The 26,806-nt window shown below is 33.6% G+C and overlaps 1 protein-coding gene across 3 annotated transcripts in view; it reads left to right on the top strand.

Moving 5' to 3' along the window:
* The first annotated feature begins 10,293 nt into the window (after window positions 1-10,293).
* Window positions 10,294-26,806, top strand: part of thw (thawb) — a 73,192-nt gene continuing 56,679 nt past the window's right edge. Inside the window, exons 1-2 of one of the 3 annotated variants that reach the window (XM_053759241.2) lie at window positions 10,294-10,364; window positions 10,905-11,008. The gene's annotated coding sequence lies outside the window, so the exon portion shown is untranslated. The remainder of the gene's footprint in view (window positions 10,365-10,904; window positions 11,009-26,806) is intronic. The other 2 variants (XM_053759242.2, XM_053759243.2) reach the window with 2 other exon arrangements.

Below are 26,806 nucleotides of genomic sequence, written 5' to 3'. Positions count from 1 at the left end.
CTGAGCTATCGAGACCATGCCATTGCGGCTGAAATAATTAATCTCCTTTCCCTTGCTACTTTTTCATCTTATTATTATTTTCAAAAATAAGTTAAAAAGCATATGTGGCATGTATAACAAATCCAATTAAAATGTGTACAAAAGTTACAGAAGATCATTAACAATAAAAATGGTGCAATAACTGTATGATAGACACAGCAACACAGTGACTTCCTTCTATCTCCAAAAGTACTTACTTTTGGAGATTCCAGCTGCTTTAAAGTCATTTCCAAAGAGATATACTGTATCTCCTCAAATTTGCATCTAGTCACTTCTAGGTAAAATATTATCGAAAGGCTAGCTGTTGAACATTTCATTTAACAACATGGCTAGTTGTCCTTTAGTCATTCAATTGAATGCCGGCGTTTAATTAACGGACTAAGTAGTCTTGATTTAACCAGATGGCTGCGACAAAAACATATATTGATATAAGTATATTATACTTAGTCCTTATCCTTCATAGAATAAATTGTGAGTCATTGAACTCGAACCCGTTTACTTCGAACGATAAACAAGATCATTTAATTTTATCATTAAATCAGTTAACAATTGACAGTCTAACTGCAGTAAACAGGAACTCAAGCAGGGTCACACCACACAAATAGTCTTAAACACGTTCACTTCATTAAATCTGTATGTTATAAAGTAAAAAAAAAAGATCGTTTACTGATTTGACCTAAAATAAAAAGAGTACAGTCAACCGCATGTCAAGTTACTCTACATGGACCTCTGTGCAGAGTAATAGCATCGATTTTGCAATGAATTTGAATAAGTTGATGTGTCTAATGTACAGTGCAAAATAGAAAAGAAAAATTAGGAAAGCGAACACTGGTTCGCGACGCTCAACGACTGAGGAAGAAAAGGAGAAAAAGCTCAGAGGAAAAAGAGACTTTACGAGGTTACTACTAGAGTACATAGAGACTAACATTTGCTCTACGACCTTTATCTAAACGTAATAAATACAAAAAAAAAATCAATTTTTAGTTGTAATGATGTTTCTATAAAACGTTACCTTTATGTTCGATTCCGCTACATAACGCTACTGCACTGTCTCGTGTCGCTTGGCTATTACATAGAGTTAAGATGTGTAGAATCACAAAGTAGATTGTATTTTTTTTATATGAAAAAATAAAACTACGAATCACGAAAAGTCGTAGAATAAAAGTTGCTTGTTTTGATGTACCCAAGTAGTCTTTAGGAGGTTTTGTATTTGATACCTGTAGGTAATAACCCTGTAGGCTACATACATGATTCACATTCTTATTTTTTACATAACTTATATATACTTATAACCATAACCTGTAACCGTTTCCATATTTTCCTAAAATTATGTATTTACGTAAAAGGAACTTCGTCAACTTGACTAACTTACATTTTAGATTTCTTTTAATATAAGTGAGTCTTATTACTGATACGTTAAAGATGAATATGCAAGAAAAAAAAATATTTAGACGATAAAAACGGTTTGTAAACATTTAAACGTTTTGCGTTTTGTCATTGCGATAGTAAAGTTTGTTATTACTCGAGTTTTCTACCAAACGTTAAAATTAGCTTTCAACACCAAGGCCAAGCATTTTAATATAATTTTGATAATAGTTATTTTGTGGATTTACTTAATTCAGTTACATTGGTAGGTTTGTTCAACCACAGGAAATTAATAAAGAATAATAATTATTTTTAATAGCTCACCTAAGTATTGCAAAAGAGTGATGTCCATTGAATTCGGATTGTAAGGCAAACAGAAGTGTAACAGAATGTTCGAACAATATCTGTCGTTTATTAAAAACAATTGAAATGAATATTCGATTACTCTTCGATTGAGATCCTTAGAACCTCAGAGACTTAGTGCAGATTTGCATTTCAGTACTCACTATCGAACCAACTCGAAGCGACACGCAACGAACCAATCACAAAGTGATGAGGTTGACGTTGCGTCGCAATAGAGCACTGTGATTGGTTAGATGCGTCTCACTGCGAATCGACACTATGGTGAGATGTAAATAGCAAAGACGTACCACGCACACAGAGTCCCATCCGGCGTAGGTATACCAATTTGATCCATGTGTAATACTAACCACAACCTTCCTGTAAATGAAACAATCGTTAGGAAACTTGGACACTGATAAACTGATTCCACTATGGGTAGTATGCGTCTACTGCCACTACATGTGGTATTCCTAAATATTATGTAAGTTACCTTTAGGCGACTTAAATAGAATCTTACACCAGTATAAGTAATACACTCGTTGTGAAAAAGAAGAAAACTTCTATTGGCTTATATAATTTAGAATTCAGTTTTGTCATAGAAGTTTAGACTAGAATTATTTCTGATTATAGGAGTCGCACGTCTGAAATAGATAGACAGGCGACAGACATGTGTCAGGATGATTAGCACGGGTTATTATTGTTTTTTAACCTTGAACTGTGTTGAGAAATGTAAATTGGATCTTTGTCCGTGAAGTCGATAGACGATGATATTACGAACTCTGGCATAGTGAGCTCATGCTGGGTCGTCGTATGGCCCCTATAGCTTCATGGTCTCTCACTGGTTTGTTTTTCATTTTACTTGATCTATGGTGACACTAGAGTAGTGATGTGCTAACGACAAATACGCGATTCTCTGAAATATTCTCCCTTTAAAAAAATACGAAATTTTTCTGAATAAAATATAATTATAGGTAAAATTCAAGTTTCATATTCCTGGGGCAGCTAAAGAAGAATTTTTTTGACAGAACTAGAAATTTTGCTCTCAGACCGCATACTGCATTGAATTTGATTTGAAACCAATACATATAAACTAATTATACAAACCTTTTTAAGGTAGAAAGTAATTGATTATTATAATTAATTACTAACCTTAAAAACTGTTAAGTAATTGATTTCAAAATCGTCTATGTAGGCAACTGAATACATCATCACATATGTAAATGTATTTTAATCTAATGTCACATATTGATTAAAGACTTGTCTTTTGTTCTTTTTAATAGTTTGGTAATCACATTTTCGTAAACCAGCATGATTTCGCGCTATTATTTGACATTTACACAAAGTTAGTGACAGCTGTCAAAGTTTACAAAAGCGATTGCAAATAGGCAAGGCTCGACAAAAAAGAAAAGATATGTCTTGAAAGACAAGACATGTTTTACACATACAAAAGCCTTAATCAAACGCTTAAAATAAGTTTATTGTATTGTTTAAATTTATGTTAGGTATTCTGGACGGCAATATTTCTGGTGATGAAATTTATTTTTCTTAATATATTAGCTAGTAAATATGTAGTACATATTTTTAAAGATATAGACACGGATGGACTTATGTACCTATGTACTTAGCTGTGCTTTTTTGCAAATGGGAAGTAATAGACATGTGTTTATACTCGAAAAATACATATGATAAAACAAAGTTCCTCTTCGCCTCTGTCTGTTTATATTTGATGCAATTTTCACTATGTTATAAACAAAAATTTCTTCGGATTCGATCACTCGGGGCACATTTAGTAACACTAAGTATAAGTATACCTCTTTCGTCAGTAGAATAGACGCCAAACAGACACAAATCATCACTCACAGTCAAAATCGTGAAACTTTCTTTTACTAGAGCTGCAATTTCGAAGCGATCGGGCACTGACGGGCCCATAAATCACATTCCCCTATAATTGCCCCGATTGGATGAAACTAGACTAGGAAAAATACTGAGCTAGGCCTTAAATTAACTGGTGCCTACTTGTGTGGCGGCAGTCAAACAATTGGACTGATAATGTGAGATATTGGGAGAATACCATTGGAATGTAAGTATCAATCTGAGAAACGTACAGTATTGGTACTGCATTGTTTGTACATCAAGTAATTATAGTTGGAAGTACATTGCAAATTCACCGTTATTACCGAGCAGGTTAACTCGTCGTGTGGTTGACTGTACCTACAATAACAAATTTCGAGACCTTACTCCATAATTTCATTTATAGAAACATTTTGATTTTCTTTCCATAAAAAAAATATATTTTGTTTCCAGCCATAAAGATGTTAATTTTCTTGGGCCAAGACTATGATATTTTAATTGTATCAGAATATTATTCAAAGACGTGAATCACAAGTGAATATAGCACTTTCCGCCGCCTCGAGAAATATGTTCACTTACCTCAAGTGAAATAAATGAGGAAGCATTGTTGTTCCTCAACTGCAAATCAGCTTATCTGCGATCTGAAAGTTCGTAAGGACCAACGTACACTTTGCTTTGATACTGTGGCTCACATACATTGCCACATAGTCAGTTTTTTTTAGTTTTAATTTGACTGCTGTAAATTGCATTACCTAACAATACCGAATAAAACAACTTAATAATTAGTTTTTTTTAAATAGCTATAACATTCCCACTGCTTGGAAAAGCCTCTGGTCAAAAAAAGTTTCTGGTCTTTTCCATCAATCTTTTGTTGTTTTAATTAGTTAGTTTTTTTAATTTTATTTTTAAAGATAAAATATATTAAACAACTAAGAAATAAAATCATCTCTTATATACTTCTGCCTTCTGAGATTTCCGCTTGTTATCGATGAACCTTATTCAAAATGGCATTAGCAATTACTCAATAAAATCACGATATACCTACCTATAATATTACTTACACTTTTACTACGAAACGATATTAAAATGACATGGCATTATCTCAATATGGTAAGGCATTTAAGGCGATTATTACAAAGAACGCAGTTGTAATGATAGTATGTAATTTAGTTCGATTGTGCTATTGTCGTATAATCAGATGGTTACGACTTTTCACTAGTTTTTGCAATAAAGCTGCCAGCTGAGAATGTATATTTGGCATTATACCTAAAAATATAAAGGGCCCTAACTTCCTTTCAGTCAAAGTTTGTACCTAAGTAAAAAAAAATAAAAACGGTAAGTCATTGTGACTGTTTAACTTAGTTTATCCTATGCTATATATAGCATTGGTTGGATCACTGAAAAGTCTGAGAAATTATAATTGCGAAAGTTTTAGAGGGTGTATGTTTGTTACTGTTTCACCCAAAATCTACTGGACGGATTGTTATGAAATTCGGTACACGGGTATTATAACCTGTATATATAACAAACACATAGGGTACTTTTTATCCCTAAATTCCCATGGAAACAAAGCCCCGCACAGCTAGTTTATTATATCTGGCAGTAGAGAATACAGTAAGTTTGATAAGTAGTAGAAAGTAAGTAAACAATGCTTTTAGTTTTATATTAATGAAGGAAGTTTACAGTAGACAGAAATGTTAACATAAACTTTTTGAACTACTATACTACTTAAACTACTATATCAATCGATTATAGTTTCTGTTTCCTATTTACTTTGTCGATTAATGTCGTCACAATTATGTATCGGACGGCATTGCTTTTATTGGAGTCAAATATTAAAAAATATTAACAAAAATAACATTTTTGACACAATCTTTTATTGTTGTCGGGGATGTTGCGTCTTAATCCCTTCAATGTGTGACTAAAATCATGTTCGTGCAGTAAACCATTGAGGAGTTTCCGTCTGGAGCCGTTCCTGGGTGCATCATGTCATGCTTATCATTATAGTACATTGTCATCCAAACTAAATGTGTGTACAAAATTTGAGCTCAATCGATTGAAGATATCTGCTTCAAACTTCAGTTGCAAGATTCCGCCCGAGACGTAGCGTAAGTAAATTATAAAAAAGCTTGTAAAAAATAATCTGTGTTGTGAATTCAAGTAAAGCCCTTACTGAACAGTAGTTACTTGTCTATTATTCAGTCTCAGCGACCTGACTACCTGACTACTGTCATCGAGCGTCATCAATCAGGCGGAATGGTAACACCGTGTTATGTAACGCGGTTCGGATCCGTGCACGGATTGAACCTATGACCTGCCGGTTACTGAGTTAGCGTTTGGTGTCATGGAACGCGCGCCAGGCATAGTTCAGTTTATTTCCAAAAAGTCCGGAATCCCATTAGATTTTGAAAATTTCAAATAATTGCCTTAACATCTTTTTTTAATTAACTTTGACTTTGAATAAAGTCAAATTTAGTTTTTATTCAAATAGGCTATCACAATATTTTTAAGGTTAGTATTTTTTAAAGTAACGATTTAAAAGTGCTGACAATAGTCAATCTTTAAATAACTAAGTTCACTACCAAAGCCTCAGATTTATATACAAGAGTAACTCAAAATCTGCGACCTAAGCACAAAAGGTAAATGTAAATTGGACGGCGTCATGCCAAATACAATATTCACCAAAATATAATTTGAATACGAGACGGGTATACAACACAGTACGGTTAATTTAAATTAATCTTGTAGATATTTTATACATAGATATAGTGGACTTCATGTGACTAGAGAGTCTATTGATGCAGTTCTTTCGGTAGTTATATCACTTAACTATTTGATTTTCCTTAGTGGTTACAAATTTCTGTCCAAACTATCGCGCGCTCTATATATTGATAGTTTTTTAAGTAGAACTGAAAATAGACAGTGCATAGTGAACCCGGTAACAAGACGTGGTTATGTTGTTTGTCGAAGATAGCTATCTCTTTATCGAATTAATTTGGACCAAGATCTTCTTATAACTACCGTTGAAAATATGGCGTACTTACAGTCAATAATTTACTCGAAATCATTGTAAATTCACCGCTATTCCCAATGCATAGTGTTCCATAAAAAGTTAATATTATGCAGCTGATTATACCTGCGGCAATAAATAATTTTAATTCTATTTAACAACTTTCCGCAAGTACAAATTGTCTGACAATAATAGAGAAGAAAATTTGATTTGACGGGGTCTCTCCTATACTTTAAGTTACATGAATTAACTACATTATAAAATAATATATGTACGTATTGTTCGTTGACTTTTATAATCATTTTGTCACACTTTACAAATCTTTTTAAATTCTTAAAACATATTACTGATCAAGATCCAACCAATGCCCAGCTGTGCATGATAAACCTTTATTACATTTTAAAAACCTATTTATTGCATTTCGAACGAAGAACAGAAAAGCCAACAAGATTTTATTTGATGTATGTTTTGACGCAGTCAGCCCCCAGAGCTGATATGCCTATATGTAACAAAAGTATTAAATGTTATCTGATAATAATACCTTTTATTATCAGATAACATTTAATACTTCTATAGCGATTCCAATCGCTACAATATGTGAAATAACGGTCCATTGCTCCTAAACATTCTCAAAGCGTATGGTGATTCAGCATCATCTACTGAACAAAACATAGTAATATCTGACGGAAATCAGTGCGCATGTCACTCGGCACAGAATAGCTAATAAAGGTATTTATCCCGTGTATTCACGAGCTAACCTCATGTCCGAGCTGATGATAAGCTCTTCTAAAGCTCAATTAAGCTCTCTCTGTTTCCTTGTTCATTTTGCTGGCTTGTTTTCTTTGAATCTTGACATTATCAATTGTTAAACCTCTTTGGAGTATCAGGAAAAGGATTTAACGTAAAATATAGACACTGTAGCAGCTAGATGATTATGCTTGACCGCCACAAAGGGAAGATCTTCCCGCCAGGCTGATGTTGCGCCTGGGGAACCGCACGCAACAGACGGTGTCATGTCAGAGGTTGTATATATGCTTCCAATCGAAAACGCACTGTCTGCGCGGTCTAGGCTTGTTAGCTATCCATAGTGAGTTGACCGTCGTATCATCTGTCCTTAGTGTCCTGGATCACTTGTGTGGCTTGTTATTCGTTGCGTTTGGTCGGCTTTTTACATCTGCGCCGTTGTGCATGTGGCGTGGTAGATGTCGCCACAACACTCTGGCTTATCTTTACGATTTCTTGCATAATATAATATACTAATGGGCATATCATTTCATTGGTTTATCTAGGTGCGAGTTTCTTTATGTACTTTTATTTAAAGGGGATCCTGATGAACAGATGAGTTCACGAGGATCCCCTGGGGATCGTGGTGGACCAAATGGTTTTAACAGAAGAGCTATAATATAACATAAAAAATCCTACGCGTTGGATCTATATCCCCACGCAAGACTCTCAATGGACCATGGTCAATATTGCATAATATTTAATTAACTTATTGTTAATTAAATCATAAACTCAAAGTTATTACTCAAACTTAAAGGGCATATTCTCAAACTTATATTTAATATTTAACATACAATTAAATGCCATGTCTCTTAATAATTTTATGATTGGAGTAATAAATAACTTTATTTATATCCATTTCCGATAAAAATCAATTTATCATTACTGTAAGTACCTGCACATCTATGAAGCTAAAGGTTCCTGGTTCTAATACAAGTATAATGTGAAATTGTGTTTGGTTCTAATGTAAATTTCTGTTTGTCCTTCTTCCATGTCAAAACGGCGCATTGGATTGAGGAGAATTTTCAGCTGTGCCTTAGGCTACTCTTTGCCCCGGGCAGAGCCGTGGTCTATTACTAGCTAATAAAATATAAAAAAACCTTCTAAAGTAAACGTTAGCTATTAACAATAAAGACATAATGTGAAGATTAAATAATCCTTTATAGGCAAAACCATAGAAATGTTTATAGTCTGGGAATCGCTTTGTGTGCGTCTGCGCATTTATGATCATGAACTAGGGAACAAATGGAATAGATATCGAGGTGGTCTTTTTTATATGTAAAACAGGCAAAATATTAATCGAAACTTCATTTAGTTTTGGATTTAGATTAAGATTAATCCAATTGTTTGATTTTAATTTAACTATTTAGTCCAAATAGTTAAATTAAAATAATTTATTTTCTTTAATGATTTAAATTAAAATCTAAATCAATACAATACTATTCTATATTTATCTATTAACACACAAAACAGATAACAATACAATAATTGAGGAACAATATGGTTGTAAATTATAATCCAATGCATGTGATTCATTATAATAGCCATTTATGTCCCAGTTCTTGGAAAAGGCCTTTCTTTCTTTCTTCCACGATATTCGGTCCAGTAAACTTACATAGTATACCATTAAAACTGAAAGAAGACATACTTGTACGTCTCGCGTTGTAAGAACCTGCATAAAAATAAAATAAATGAATATAATAGGACAAATCACACAGATTGAGCTAGCCCCAAAGTAAGTTCGAGACTTGTGTTATGGGATACTAACTCAACGATACTATATTTTATAACAAATACATATATAGATAAAAATCCAAGACCCGGGCCAATCAGAAAAAGATCATTTTTCATCATAACCCGACCGGGGATCGAACCCTGGACCGACTCGGTTTGGGATCGATTCGGTTCAAGGGCAGTCACTTTACCACTGCGCCACCGAGGTCGTCAAAATAAACCTTCATGTTATTCTTAACTCCTGGTTTTTCAGTAACAAAAGTCACAATCAAAGGATAGCTTGGGGTCAAGACTCCGCTGCAGTAAGCGATGAATGTTTTATGTTGTTTTTTTTTTGTCTTTAGTTAGTAACGTTGCGATATGCGTACGCGCTATCTTGACGTTTGTTTAATTTCAATCAACAATGCAAATCTGGAATGTGTATATTATTTTTATGACATTTAGCTTGGATTTTTTTACTCAATTTTTTGTTAGCCTATTGATGTGTCCCACTGCTGGGCAAAAAGAGTGGGTGGGACTGTTCCCACCCACTCTTCTTCCTGAGGGGGTATCCTGTGATGCCCCCTCAAATCTCTGTAGAGGGCAGCTTGTCATCCCCTCCGAAAACCATTAATGTCGTTTCGCCATCTCTTTCGGTATAAACAAACATTATATATAATTAATTAATTCTATTACAATTCGAAATATAAAACTATAAACAATTATGTTCTAAGATAGAGGATTATAGAACAATATGTGTTTATTTTACAAGCGTCGAAGTATATTAATCTGCCTCGCAAGTAGTATGCAATTTTTTAAACAATATTTTTAAATGGTATTATAACAAATTAAAATTTTATGAGTGGTTTAGAATTATTATTTCAACATTTCTTCACACTTCTTATTTATATTATGTTGTATAATATAAAAAATAAGTTAAGTTAAATGTTTGATGTAATATAGAAATTTATTCATACAAAATAAAAGATTGTTAAGAATGTAAAGTTTTAAGTCAGTAAAGTTAAGAGTTTTCTAAACATTATTTTTTAAAATCTAAACACTATAATTACAATAATCAAAATCCTTCAACCTTGGGACTGTTACCAAACTTTCCATCAATGCCACCTCTTGGTTCGGTCGGAGCAGCATCCTTTCCCATCCGACGCCCCTCCGTCGACGATTGCTGCGTCCCAAACCGCGCAGTCTTCAACGACGGCCGTGCGTGCGCGCATCTTCACACGCCTGTACCCGCGGCGGTTCGGTAAATTCCAAATTCAAATTGCAAAAAAAGAAAACACTTTCAAACCGTTCCTTAATTTTTTCAAATTAGATTTTTTAAATTTAGAATCAGGAATATTTCGTTTATAAAATTATTGACGATTTCAAAATTGGAACAAAAATTGTTCCAATTTTGGAATATTTATTTTAATTATGTTTTAGATGACCCCTGACCGACATATATTTACATAACCTTAATCTTATCTAGCGCCGCTTAAATCCGTCCGCTCACCGACGATAAAACAATAGATTTAATTGTATTTTTTTCACATCCAAGCTTACTAACATTGCTTTGTCAAATATAGACAATGTCCGAATGTTAAAAAAGGGGCTCTAATTATGTGCAATTCTTGCGTAACGCTCATAGTGTCGAGACCCGTGGGAACTATTGTCTGAAGACGAGATTTTCTTACATTTTGTTATGACGGTTATACAACCCGTAGGAACTCGCTGTCAGAATGATAAACTGTTTTAAAGAAAAACCATTTCCCCTTTAACCTCATTCGTACTATGTATTGTTTAGATCTCACGGAGCGGTTTGAAAGTGTTCGTATGAAAGTGCATTTTTATGTGTTCAGTGATTCTGCAATTGACTGTGTATTTGTGAAACAAGACATTTTGATTTAGGTAAGTTGCATCTGCATATCTATTATACTAGTTACAACTAACAGCAAAAATATTACTAACAACAAAAAATAACTAGTACTAACAACAAAAAAATATTTATCGTCACAATTTATTGTCTATGTTCATAATTAATCCAAATCCAAAATTCATCTAAAACACGTCGACAAAAAACCCTATATTAGAGGCTCCAAATATTTAATCAGTGGCGTGGCAATGGCAATTATAAACAATTACATTAATAATTATAAATATTATTTTTCGGATTGCATTGGTTATTTTATATGATATCTTATATCAAAACTAAGTAATGTACCTGATTCGTTTAGAGGTAATATTTCTAGTTCTAAATTACAGTAAGTAAGCGTATTGTGATAGACCATAGATATCAGAATATTGATAGACCAAAACGTCATATCGTTCCCGAAAAAATAGAATCTATTATAATCTACGAAGTCAACAGAGTAAAGCCTAAGTCGTGTCAAGTTTAAGACTAATGCCCGTTCTCACCAAAAATCCTTAGTTTTAAGCGTCACTTAGGGACCCTTTAGGAATATTTAGGGGGTCATTTAATACAAATTCGTTTTCACCACAGCTTAGGTGCCACATAAGTGAGAACTTAAGGGTCTTAAGTTTTTATAACTGTCATTCTGTCCAGTCTATCGTATTTTATGTTACTCCGAATGGGTTTTTGTGGCGGGATCAGTGAATCTTTTAAAAATATACTTGACGAGTTGATAGAAGTGAACGCAATGTGTTATTTCTGTTTGAAAACTGAATTTAAAATAATCCATGTATTAAAGCGTAATGTCAAGATATTGATTTTAATTGATAACTTAATTTTATTTCACAATGTTTCGGACGGTTCCAGAAAATTTATAAAGCAAATTCCTTATAGTACTATCAGCGCCGCTCGAAATCAATGCATCAGATTCAAAAACCTGCCACCGTTTATTAATTAAATAATTTGCAATTCCAGGTACCTACCTAGAATTGCAAATTATTGATTGATTGAAAATGATTTTTGTATCTGATGCATTGATTTCGAGCGGCCTTGAAAGTACTATAATGAATTACACATAAACCTTTATGTGTTGTCATAACATACACTTAGAAAACATAAAAATGAACATTATTTACTAAAGAATTAACATGACATAGAATCAGTAATACACTTTCAATTTCCTCAAAATACAAAATAAAACAATCTAGTTGTATGATGACTTCCTGACTATAATTACGTGCGCATACGCGTGTCTCGCCGGTGACAGTTGTGTTGTGACATAATAACACCGTCACACTTTTCAACCTCGGAAAATATTCTATATTTAAATACTTTTAGACCGATCCTTTGGCTTTAGTTAAACCACCGATTATAGAATACTAGCGACCCGTCCCGGTTTCACACGTGAAAAAACAATACCTAAACCTTCCTGTGGAATCAAACTATATATAGCTGAAAATCGCATGAAAATTCATGCATCAGTTTTTGAGTTTAACGCGGACAGACAGCCGCGGCAGTGGACTTTGTTTTATAATTGTAAGGATACAATACTATTTGATATCTCTAAAGCAAGAGTGAATAGGTGCCTTTTGAGCTTGGGTGTAGTGTAGCACCCTAGACTTCGTTTTCGCTTCTCTTCAGGCTAGATTGAGGTGAAACGTATGCAAATTATTAATTTAAAAAAGGAATAGGTAAGGAGGATGAACGTTAGACAGATGGCAGTTCTATCATAGCCGAATCTTCCAAATTTTAAGATTTTTTTTTTACGCTGATCCGAACTTCCCAGCGTTACAACCAGTACCGCGACAACACGAAAAGAAAAAAAAAATATTTTCTTCTTTTCGGAGCATTTAAGTAAAAGATTTTCTTTAAAAAAAAAGAAAATAAAACTTTTTAAAGAAAATCTTTTACTTAAATTCTCCGAAAAGAAGAAAACAAATTTTTCCTTTATAACTTTAACTATCAACTTATAACCTCATTATACACAATTTATATAACCATAAAAGCTTGTCGCGAGGTTTACTTGCGTAATTAAACTAGTACCTATTTAATTGAGTAAATACTTGTATCTTACATATATACTTACGCAAAGCTACATACATTGCAATTTCAATAAAAGCTTTTAAAAAGAGTCCTTTCTTTAAACAGAAACAAATTCAAATAAAATTTTTATTCCAATTTTCAGTGACGAAAAAACATCTCATCATCTCCAAAAAGACGTTACTTGAAAGACGGTCTGTTTTATGACATTTCGCAACGTTCCCATCGCTATCTCTAATCTGCGTCTGCGCAGTCAATGGAGTTTAATTTGACTATTTACATACGTTAAGTAACTACTGTAATACTTGGGTTAGTGGGTCACTAGCCCTATACCATATTTTGCTTTAGATGCATAATAATGTTGTAGATTCGAATGGAATTTAATTCCAAAATTACTCTCTTTTTTAGCCTCCCATGTTCAAAAGTTCAATATTTTTAAGATTCCGTTGTGATGTTGATCTGTCTTACGTCAACTATTCTTGGGAATGCTATTATTGCTCGTATCGAGTGGGCCTATTCTAAGACGGGGCCACAAAGATAGTTGAGTCTAAAAATTTGGATGTCATCATATTTTCTGACTAGTAAGAGTTAGTAAAATATTTCTTTATTTTTTTCTTTTCTTAATAAATAAATAAATATATTAGGACAAATTACACAGATTGAGCTAGCCCCAAAGTAAGTTCTAGACTTGTGTTGTGGGATACTAACTTACAACGATACTATATTTTATAATATATACGTATATAAATAGAGATAAACATCCAAGACCCGGGCCAATCAGAAAAAGACCATTTTCCATCATGACCCGACCGGGGATCGAACCCGGCACCTCTCGGTTCAGAGGCAACTTTACCACTGCGCCACCGAGGTCGTCAAATGAACAGCAAATTTAAAAAAAATTAAGCTGTGGTGACTAATTACTCAGGTGGGCCACATGCCTGTTCCCCTGCGTGATAATATAAAAAATGCAATCTAGCAGTTATTGCAGTTGCAGTATCCAAATATGGGAAACGCACAGCGACATCCTTGGTGCTCACGCGCATTACGTTCTTGCCGTGCATTCACTGACGCGACGCGCGACCGCCTCTGGCATATACCTTGACTTTTGATTTTAATCTGATACAGTAATATGTTGAACGTTTCAAACTTGTAAACATGATATCTTAAGTTCATTTTATTAATGTCAAATATATATTTTCATTGGCAAGATTCGACTTCACCTCAAAAACATACTCATATTTTTTTCACACAATGACTTGAGATACAACATGGTCGATCTGATTGTTAATTTTCTAGCATTTGCTTTTAATTCTCCGGGATGAAAGGTGCCCTGTGTCCTTCTCCATACTTCAAACTACATGTATGCAAAATTTCAAGAAGATTGGTTTATTGAAGAGATAAAAAACAAACAAACTTACTTTCGCATTTATAATAGTTTGAATTAGGATTTATGTAATTAAAAAAATTTCTACAGAACATTTTAAGCAACTTATTGCATATACTTATAAAGACGATGAGAACAAGTCAACCGTTGTACAGTCAACAGCACATCAACCAAGCCAAATTCATTGCAAACTCGTCGCTATTACCCCGACATAGTGGTTCATGTAGGATAACTTGACGTGCTGTTGACATATGTATCTTGTATTAATTTAATTTTAAAGAAACTCTAAGAAACAAATCCGGTGTTGCTGGCATCCTCTCATCTGCTAGAAAAGTGCTGACGATTTCCAAACGACTGAACACACATTTCCCAAACATAGTTAAGAAAAATCTCGATTAAAATTTATCTTTCAAAAAAAAAACTAGATCAAAATCGGTTCAGCCGTTTGGCTGCTACGATGCCACGGGCAGACATAAAATTACACAGGCATATTAAATATGTGTCTGTCTATATCGTCGGGTGTTAAAAAATTAATTAAATTAGGCGAAAAATGTGACGCATGTGACACGAACGCGTTGATGTCTTTTGTACGCGTTAATAATTTAAAAATAAACTTCAAAAAACTTGTGCAAACTATGATTGATTCTATTTTTTAGAATTATTCAGATAATATTTTAAAATACAGTGACCGACGAGAAACGAAATGTATATGTATAATACTGTTGCGTTACTCAGTGACTGACTGACAGACAACGCACAGCCGAAACCACTGGGCGTAGAAAGCTGAAATTTGGTGCGTAGGTTCCTAGGACAGTGTAGGGGAGCACTAAGAAGGGATTTCCTGAAATTCCCACGGGAAACGGATTTTTACTCACATACGAAGTTGTGGGCAAAGGCTGGTAATGTATATAATGCCTTTGTAACTAAATACAATTTAAAAAAAACTTTATATAGTATCTAATTTTAAACCAATACTCTTTTGTAGACGTCCTTTGCGCAACACAGTCCAGCGATACGATATATGTCTCAAATATAATTCATCGAACATAATGACATTACATAAGCTCGCGCGGTGGTCTAGCCGGTTGTAGGGTGACCAATTAGCATTTCATTTTTGAGGACAAAAAAAATAATTTTACTTTAAATTTTTATTTTGGAATTATTTAAAACTTTCGTTTTTATGTTTGTAGTAAGATAAATACAAATTTAAAAAATCTTAAACAACCTTCTGTGTCTAGTAATTTCGGCTGTACTTTGTTTGTCAGATGGTAGAATCCATACTTCCATAACTATCAATATAATAAACGCGAAAGTCTATTTGCCTTTCTGACTATTTGTGACGCATTTACGGCTAAACCGCTAAAACAACTTCGATAAAATTTTAAATAGATATATTTAATGACGCGGGTTCAAATACAGACAACCGCGGGCGGAACTGCGGCCATCGGCTAGTTCATTATATACTGATTTCTTACGCCAGCGTGGTCACCCTAATATCTAACACATTATCGTTTAACACTCCGTTCGATTAAAGGTTGCGCTAAGTGCATGTGGATTAGTGAAACACGTTTCTTTCGTTGAGAAACTACTTGTGTTTTGCGGTTTTCCTTACGTTTTCTCTCAAATAACACACAGATCACAGATTCGTAGCCGAGTCGGCTCAGTTTGATCATTGACATTCATTCTAATAGACCCTTGGGGAAAACGCTCATCACTACATATTAGTAGTAATAACAAAATCGCTCTCCGCGTCTGTCTGTTTCTGAGATATCTCATTGAAACCACGCCACAGATTTTAATAATTTTAAACTTTAAATTCACTGTTATTTAGACGGTTTAACCCGAAGGTTTAAACATGCATAAATGACCCCGAGCTAGGCCGGGCCCAACCCCATAAAGAAAAATCATCTACAAAAAAAAGTTCCTTAAAATTGTTCTGTGATGTGTGGCGATCTGGCAGGTACAGTCGACAAACAAACAAACTACCCAGATTTATTGCAAAAACGCCGCTATAACCAATGGCTATAAATAAAGTTCCATACCAAATAACATGAATTGCAATCGACTGTGTACCAGTTAAAAATTGTGTTAATTTATTGGCACGAAGTTATGATTGACGTTTGTCAAATGGCAGTAGTCGTGTCAGATGCCTCTAGGCGACATAAAAAAATCTCTGTTATTTATAACACAAGTGAATAGAAAGATTTAAGTGGTGGCTATCAACGCATAAAACATTTAACATGCACATATAATACCCATTAAGAATAACAATTTAAATTTGAATAACAATTTAAAATGACACTTTTTACCATAATTTTTACAATTAACTACTATTTCTAAATTGACCTCTATGCAGTCGTAATAACAGGGAATTTTCCTTGAATTAGGATAAAATTTAGTTGATAGTACAATCAACTTGACATTAAGTTGGCCAGCATATATATAGAACTCTAGACAATGGTGATATGAGCGAATTAGTACAAGTTTTGGAAGGTGTATAAATACTCGTATGTACCGACTTTTCCCGGTTATATAAACTGCTGCCCTTTGTCAGTTTTAAGTTCTAATTACAATATTAAAGGGCACATGTCTACCTTCAGTCATGTGTCAAATAACTTATTATTTTTAGACTAATCAATTCTAAATGTCAAGTTTAATGGCCTATCCTATGTCGTTTGTCAACGGAAGTTTTATGATCTAACTGAAAAATATTTGGTATTTCGTAACTTTAACGGAATTCTTAAGGCCGTAATGCGATGATTGTTTTACTCACATTTACAAGCTCACTAGCTGCGCCCCGGGGCTTCGTTCCCGTGGGAATTTCGGGATAAAAAGTACCATAAGTATTGTTTCAGGTTATATTTTACCAATGTACCAAATTTCATAACAATCGGTGAAGCAGATTTTGCGTGAAAGAGTAACAAACACATACACATCCTCACAAATTTTCGCATTTATAATATGAGTAGGATTATCTTGTGAAGAGGAAAAATGTGCGTGATTAACGATTTTTCTTATCATTGCTACAGCGACTTGATCAGTCTTCGCACGGAGTCATTTATTTATGTATAAAACTTTAGAATCAATTGTCTAAATAAAATTGAAGAATGTCGACCAATATAGTAATATCATGGGAGATATTTTGATTTATTATTGTGATTCTTTTAATAAAGATTAAAGTGAGTTTCTTCTAAGAGGCGTCAAGTCAAAATTTTGCCCGGCTGTCAAAATGTTTCATAAATCTTTTTATTATAACACAATATCTTCCAATTTAACTCCAATTACAAATGGCGAACGTAAATCTATAGACAACCATAATAAATTATTTCTTCTATAAATAATTCAAAAATGATTGACACCACAAGGTCACACGTCCTAATCATGTGAACTAATTTTATTATTACCGTTATTATGAAATGTCGTGAACAAATTGTATAAAATTGTATGCATTATGTTTACAATATTAATACATTGAGAGCGTTAAGAGTTGCATGGCATTCGATACGCGCACACAAAGAACCATTGCGTTATATTTGATGCAGGCTTTAAAGTGACAGAGTGTTAAGTTATTCGCTGTAGCGAGTTTATTTTGTGTACAGAGATAATATTTTTCATCTAATTTAATGCAATCTATTGGATTGGTTTTGTAAATAATTGATTTTGATCTAAGAAAATCACGTATAAAATTTAAAAAGTAGGCAATATATAAAAAAATATTTCCCATATTGCCTGACAGACAATGCACAGCGCAAAATTATCTACTGGGCTTTTTAAGGGAATTAAAATTTTATATACATAATATACGTTCTTTGGATAGGCCAAGGACTAAGCAAAGATTTTTTAAAACGCCTTTTTCACGAAATGGTATGGTAAAAAAGATTAGCGCACATGATCATAAATAACTCAAATACTTAATTTCTTACTTGTAATCGTAATCAACATACCCCATAATGCTTAGTACCTACTACTCTCTAATGAAAATACTATACGTAGGCGTAAGACGTAAAGAGATGAAATAATTCAGCCGAACTGGTCTCGATAGCTCAGTAGTTAAGAGCACTGTCCCAGGTCCTCTTAACTACTTAGCCGGGTTCAATTCCCGCTCGATTTCAGAATGTTTTCATCCCATTATTATTTTCAAAAATAAGTTAAAAAGCATGTGTGACATGTATAATAAATCCTTTTCATTTCCTTTATTGCATTCTTTGTCGTTTTAAGATCGTTTGACAGCAGCAACCGACCTAAGCATAGGCCAAGATAAATCCGCTTTTCGCTCGTCACTTGCGGAATTGCGGACTCATGACGACTGTTTTGCAATAATTTGTGTTTATTTAGTAGCGTTATGCTCGGCGACCTTTAGTGAAATTGCCGACATCTTGCTCATAGTGCATTAGTGGTCTTCTTTGTGTCCGTTTGATGTATCTCCCACACGGGTCTAGTGTTCAGGTGTCGTGTTGCATTTTAACACTTTCGCGGACACGAAGTACTATTGTATCAGTTATAATAATTACACATCTTTTATGTTAAAAATACGCAGAATGATTTTATACAATTTTAACACATGTGCACTTGCGTTTAAATTTCATACAATCTTACTACTACGTGCTTCGACAAGCATGGGTCTAAAACCTCATTAAGAAAAGCTTAGTGCTCAAACTAAGAGGAATTATATGGTTGGTAATCCTTATCCTTACTTTCATGGTCTATCTATTCAACCAGTCTTCTTGAAATTTAGCATATAAATGTAGTTTGAAGTTTTGAGCAGGACATGGGGTACCTTTTATCTCGGAAAAATAAATGTTCCCGTGGATTTTATAAATATATTTATTTATATATATATATATGTATGTATATATAAAATGACATATTTTTTACCTCGGACCATTAACTATATATCTTCCAAATTTCACCAAAATCAGACTTTTACCTAAAATATTAGTATAGTTAAAATAACTTATTTCTGCAAACTTCACGTTTGGCGCCACGGACACCTCATACCATCTCCTTTAATGTTGTCCATTACTTAACCCATTACATGCGGTCTGGCTAACAGCTATACAGACAGAGATTTTATAATCTACTCATAACAAATATAACTAGCTTCTATCTGCATATATTATCCCGTAATTATCGCTAGGAGGAGCTCCCGCTACATACACTACATCAGGTTACATTGTAATTTTGTTATAAAAATACAATTTTGCCTACTGGTCATCATGCTGGACTGTTGCACTAGAGGACACGGGTTCAATCCCCGGTTAGGTCAAGATGAAAAGTGATCTTTTTCAGATTGATTTTCAGATATTGTTGAGTTAGTACCTCATTCTATTTTGTTGAGTTAGTGAGACACAAGTCTCGAACTTAAGTTCTAACTTAATTTGGGTAAATGTCCATATATTAAAGATATATTTAAAAAAACCAACGTCTGCCCGCGGATTCGCCCACGTGAATTTCTCTGCGGAAACGGAACAGACATGATTTTTATACTAAATTTCTTCATCCCTATTATAAAAATGTTGCGATTGATTTTTGAAAAAAATTGCTAAAAAAAACTAGGCTATACATCAAATACAGGGGGCTTTATCTTCAAAAATATGTTATAAATATTTCTAGTGCTAGTATACTTACGAATACTATTTGACTACAAGATTTTTCCGACTCACAGATATTGCACGAGAATATTAGAAAATTTGCAAAGATCCGTCAATAGATCTTGATTGAACTTCAAACAATGGATTTCAATGGACTTTGGGGACAATATTATTACCAACCCCCGGTCTAACTTATTTATTTATTATAAATTAGTTTCGCTTGTTGGTCATTCATATAATTAATTCTGCTTTATAATTCGATATCTATTTGTATTTATTTTCCCTACAGAGTAGTAAATAAGTAAAACTTTCTATGTCAATTATAAAAATTGACAAATTGCTTTTATATGCCAAATAATTCGGATCACTTGTTTATTTCTTCCAAATTAGTCTGAGAATAGAAGATGAAATAATATTTAAGCAGTTTCTCATTCTACGCAGATAATATTAATAACAGTAAAAGTTAATCAAGGTAATATTCTTCTCAGACTGACAAACCGTCACCATTCCAGAACTAAAATACTGATTACTACTGAGTTTAAATTCATCATCACCTATGATTTTAAGAAAGATGTTCCTGTCATGAAGTATCTTTCATTCTCTCTCTCACACACTATATTTTCTATCATATAATATTTCTATATTTTCATTTTATAATAAGTGGTAGATGATAAATTCTTCTTTTTCTAATTCAAAACAAAATTTACGTACGACAGAGTACTTCACAATGCAGTTGTTTTAAAAGTGATGATACCGTGATCCACCGTGGTTTGTCTGCATCACAGACCATGACGAAATATGTATGTTTTTATTACACTTTGCGTGAGCCATCTTCAAAAATTGTTGTCAGAACTAATTCTGTGTGCGCCATTAAATATGACACGCGCACGACACGGGTGCAACACTCTTTGGAACATGTACTTATAGTAACATATTGTGTTACGGTCACGTGACATACAATAGTTAAATGTTATTAACCTATCAATTCGCGCGGGGCCCCGTCTTACTTATAATTGTTTTTATTGTCTCCAGGATCGAAGGGTTAATTAATGTGCTCTCTTTTGAAAGTTAGATTATATTTAAGATTTTAATCACTATTTTTAAAATTGGTCTCAAATTAATTTCACATGTTGCATACAACCCTTTGCCTTTGAGTGTTTAAAGTGTTCAAAACCAGATCTTGTATTAATTGATTAATACAGAGTGCTGGCAATATTTACACCAGAGTTTATATGCTACATTCTCTCATCCGTGTATTTTTTGCCAAAATTCCGAATTTGTGTCAATCAGGTCGTCAATCTTGGCCTTGTATTCAAATTTTCACTGCGACATAAGCATTTCTTTCCGCGTTTCGTTTCTTTCACAATTAATAGTCAAGGCCGGCCTAGTCATCTTCAGACAGAAAATACAATAAATTACAACATTATATGTCATTAAATATTTTTCGAAACAAATAATAAATATTGCAAACTTAATTTCAAAATAAGAAGAGTGACCAATCAGAAGCACGCACATGGTTTAAGCGCGCGGGTCACAGTTTATTAGGGTTGTATTGTAATTGTAATTGTAACCGGAGATGGCCAGCAATATTGGTCCAAGAAAAGGGTAATTTACACTGTTATCATCATGTTCTCTCTTATCACTATGTTCCCAGTTCTATTCAGAGCTGTGACGCAACGAAGCCAGGATTAGCGTCAGTACATATTATAAAACGTCTGTCTGTCTATTCGTGATAAACTCAAAAACTACTGCACAGATTTTCATGCACGTATAGATAGAGTGATTCCTGAGGAAGATTTAAGTGTATAACTTATTATATCTTTTTACACGTGCGAAGCCGGGACGGTTCGCTAGTTGGTAATAAAGTTAAGTTATTATTAATAAAGTTAAGTTAATAATACGCTAGTTGGTAAATAAAATAAGATATATAATATATTATATATACAGAGCTCAAAATACATGGGCATCGACCTTTATCGTAAACTATGGGATGGAGCGGTGAACGCGCAGATATTTGTTATTGGTTCGACACAACCGAAAGGACGTAGTAAGTGGAGCATCGAATGAACACAGACAATTATGGTGATTTATGGAATATTACATCTATTTGATTACTTTTAAATGGCATTTATTTGCAAAGGAAGTGATATTTGTAGGAATAACACACTATTACTGAATATATGTACTAATATATAACAATAAAATATTATTAATCTGTACTTTGGTAATGTCAATTTTATGAATGATCGACATGGATTTAATAAGAACGGATTTAATAAGTACGGATTTAATAAGTACGGATTTAATAAGTACGGATTTAATAAGAACGGATTTAATTAGTACGGATTTAATAAGTACGGATTTAATAAGTACGGATTTAATAAGTACTGATTTAATAAGTACGGATTTAATAAGTTCGTCGGAGTACCACTATAATTCCATGGTGATCGATTTTGGAAATGATTCCTTTTTTGAGAAAATTGACGGATCGTAATAACAGCGCGGTCGCCCATATAATGAATTAAATCATATTTAATAATATATTTGAGCAATATTTAATTAAAGATGATCCACGATCGTTTAATATATAACCAAAAATATCAATGCTGTATTCGTTGTGATATTTTGTCATAAAGGTCACTTTCTTCCTCCTCGCGTCGTTTTCCTCAATGCTGAGGGTCGTGACTACCCCGAAGTAGTAACTTTTCCTTCACGACGCGTCTCCATGTGTTCTGGTCCTTTGCGACGTGAAGAGCTGCATGCAACTTGGTATCCAGAACAGCGCTTATTTGGTCAGACCATTTAATAGGGCTCCGACCTCGCATCCATTTGCCGTCAACTTTGCCAGTGACCATTAAAGTCACTTTAATTTAAATAAATAAATAAATAAATAAATAAATAAATAAATAAATAAATAAATAAATAAATAAATAAATAAATAAATGAGGACAAACCACACATATTGAGCTAGCCCCAAAGTAAGTTCGAGACTTGTGTTATGGGATACTAACTCAACGATACTATATTTTATAACAAATACATATATAGATAAACATCCAAGACCCGGGCCCATCAGAAAAAGATCGTTCTCCATCATGACCCGACCGGGGATCGAACGCGGGACCTCTCGGTTCAGTGGCAAGAACTTTACCACTGCGCCACCGAGGTCGTCATAACGACTAATTTACTCTACTAATTTATAGAAAATAACTACTTCATTATTCTTTAAAAATAGCTTTTCACAATAATTATATTGAAATTATTTAATTTTCTACAATTCGGTTTGACCTTTCACCAAGCCGGAGGGTTTACAATTTATGTTATAACAAATGATCTTAGTTAAAAACAACACGTAAAGAACCACAGTTAAATTGGTAACCATGACGTAAGAGCTCCAGTTATTGTTATGCTACTTAACATACAATCGTTGTATGTATGTCATATGCGGTCATTTTCTTTTCCTAAAAACTAAAGATTGATATGTTCGATAAATTTCGCTATTATGTATTCAGCCGCAGGGTTTACGTTTGATCTATCTATACATTCAAACTCTCTCGTTTTAACTTATCTAATACTAGCGATCTAGTCCGGTTTAGCACGTTTCACTGTTTTTAGACAATTTATTCCCGACGATTTATACATAAACATAAATCGTCGAAAATTATTATTAATAAAGAAAGATTAGAAACAGATCATTTTGTTTTATATATTTGTTTTATACTTCGTGAAGGTTTTTCAGTGTTATTTATTCCCAAAAAGTCTGTTGGTCAAAAAATAGTCTTTAAATTATAAAGGTTTATAATCTACTTCGCTCACACTATCTATTGGTGAAAACCGCGTGATAATCCATGCGTTTTTCTATTTTATCGCGAACATACAGACAAATGTGGCAGAGACCTTCTTAACATACAAAAATTTTCTACATTCAATTCTTCTGGTTTGGACATAACAATTTACCTCACAATTTCATACATTTTTAGCACTTAACGCTAGTATTTATGGCTTTATAGATACCATATTTACTCTTTGGAACTCCACAACATCAGAAAGTGGTAATCATTGTACAATGTATTGAAGACGAAGATATCACAGGAGTTTTATAAAGACGCCACGTCTCGAGAGCATCGTCTCGCCGTCATCCAATTCCAAAGCTGGAACCTCTTAATTCGGTATCATTAGCCTAGAATGTGTTCTTAATTTTCGCAATAATGTCGTGTCCATCGGCTCTATTCAATATCATTCAATTTTAGACTCAATCGCAGCAACGATAGGTCTCAATTTAGTTAATATCCAGCTGCCATTTGTGACTGGACCGTGTGAAAACTTCCTAAAACATTAAAAGTAACCTTGTTGTTCTGATTGGTCCAATTTGTGGTGCATTATGATTTTAAGGAGCGAACACAATGGCATTTAGCTGTGTTTAATGCCATTTAAGTATGTTTCTCATTGTTAAAAGGTGATAATGTGGGCTTTTTAAAAGGCAATTAATCAAACTACGGGTTAAACATTTTGCTAAAGATATTGAACAAGATCTTTTAGGTATCTTATTAGCGTTAATTTATCTTTTCAACATTTGTGAATGATAACAAACAAAGTAGGAACTATAGATGTGCCTAGATATAAATAAAGACTTGCCATGTTGTTAATTATATAGTTAAGAGGATGTAAGTGTAGTAACACAATACAGTTTGCTCGTTGAATAAATTTGATATTTTGTTAGGTTAAAATGAACTATAAGCCGTAGCTAGAGCCTTATAATATGGAAATCCAAAAAAAAAATAAGCCCTTTTAATTCTTTTCGATACAGATTTAGGGCCAGAAATGTTACGTTTATTTTGTACTCATTTTACTGCAAGTAAATTTAAATCATACATTTGGTTTATTTTTCATTTGGTTTTAAGATTCTTACTTTTAAATGTTTCATTGAAGGAGATGTTGAAGCTCGGAGAAATAAAGAATAGCCACGAAGGTCATTCATGCATTATTTGAGGAGAAGGCAGGGGTTGTGTCGTATAGGGAGGTAAAATCGATGGCAGAGAATATCTATCGATTTTTCTTGGAGGCAGCTCCACCGACAAGAACGACGTACTAAAATGATTGACGATGATTTAAAATAATCCCATCATAATCATATCGAGTGTTTTATTACTAACCTTGGTGTCAGATTTTATTCAAGTCGCCTAAAGGTATCTGACCTGACTTTGACGACAACCCACCGCCATCTAGCAGCAGGCAGTCGCATACAGACTAGTGAACTAAACAGTTCACCAATATGCGCAAATTTCCTCACGATGTTTTCCCTCATAAGAAGCAAGTGATGGTCTATGAAAACATGGTATATACATGAATTAGATTGGTATACAAACTCAAGTGGCATGAGTTGAATTCGTACCTAGGACCTTTCCAATCAATTCCAATCCCTTCAAACCAATCAATTCTTTCCATCAACATACGATCGTGGGAGCAAACTCTAAGTCGCTTGATCTTGATATTAATCCGTTCATATTTGGCGCATCACGAAGCAACACGGCTCCGTTCGCCTTCGAAACTGTAACAAAAGTCAAGGGCGACGAAATATGTCTGTCACAGTAATTATATGTTTTGTTCTGACGTGACGGTAATCGGACAAGTATGAAATTTATATTTAGGTACCAGGATGCTTTTGTACATTATGAGCCTAAAACTTATCATTATAGCTATTGCTAGACTGGATTAAAAGGATTAGTGCCAGAGCAATATAATTCTTTTAACAGATAATTTAGATGTTCAAATTTTATTAATATATTGGGTAAAGCATATTATATTGTCCCAATTAAACTGTAAAACGTTATTTATTGTTCTTATTTTATTTTTAAAGATATGAACATATAATAATTTAGGGACAGACATAAAGAAGCGACTTTGTTTTATTATTATGTTGTGATAGTATGACGATAGCGATTTCACGCGTGTTCGTGGTTAGTATTGACTGACATCATAAAGGGCTCTTGGCATCTAATGACAAAATTTCGCTAAAATGAATGTAGAAATAAAAGAGTGTTATGGAGTTACATGAATGTCGTGTCAGTCAACCACAGTCAAGCATCCGTTGCCAAACGACATCAATTAAGATTCACAATTCTCGTAATAGCACAGCCAACGTGAACCTAACCAAATTCATTGCAATTTCGTCTTTATTACCACTGCATAAAAGTCAACGCAGGCAAGCCTGATACGCAGTTTATTGTACTTATTTCTTAAGCTCGGTATGGTTGGGATGGGTACACGATTTTAATTCGTCAATTAGATTTATAATGAGTGCAAAAAATAAAAGCATAAGTGGAATGTTGGATATTTTTCATAAGTCATTAAGATAGTTAAGTAAATATTACAGTTATGAGAAAATGAGGAAAATTATGACCTTACATTACATTACATTTTAAAATTAAAATAATAAAAAAATATTATTAATATAATGATTAGAAAAACTTAATCATGGTCAAGAAGGGTCGGGACTGTCGATCCCCTGAGAGATTTAAATAGGGGATATTTCGAACGAGAGAAATTGACGATAAATTATTAACGAAAAAATTGCAAGTGGCCAATTTTGATTGTCGAGTCATTGTCTACCTTTGTCTTTCTATAGATTGTCAGTCAATTTTATCGTCCGTAGCTTCGTTCAGTATCCGCCGCCGAAACTGTTGTCGAATTTGATTAAGTCCATAGACTGAGGTGATCACCCATCAGGTGGGCCGTATGATTGATTGCCTCCCTGGTGATATAAAAAAAATCTTGATAATCCG

This window comes from Plodia interpunctella, chromosome 19 (assembly GCF_027563975.2).
Source record: "Plodia interpunctella isolate USDA-ARS_2022_Savannah chromosome 19, ilPloInte3.2, whole genome shotgun sequence".
Lineage (NCBI taxonomy): Eukaryota > Metazoa > Arthropoda > Insecta > Lepidoptera > Pyralidae > Plodia > Plodia interpunctella.
This window is presented reverse-complemented; position numbering and strand designations above follow the sequence as displayed.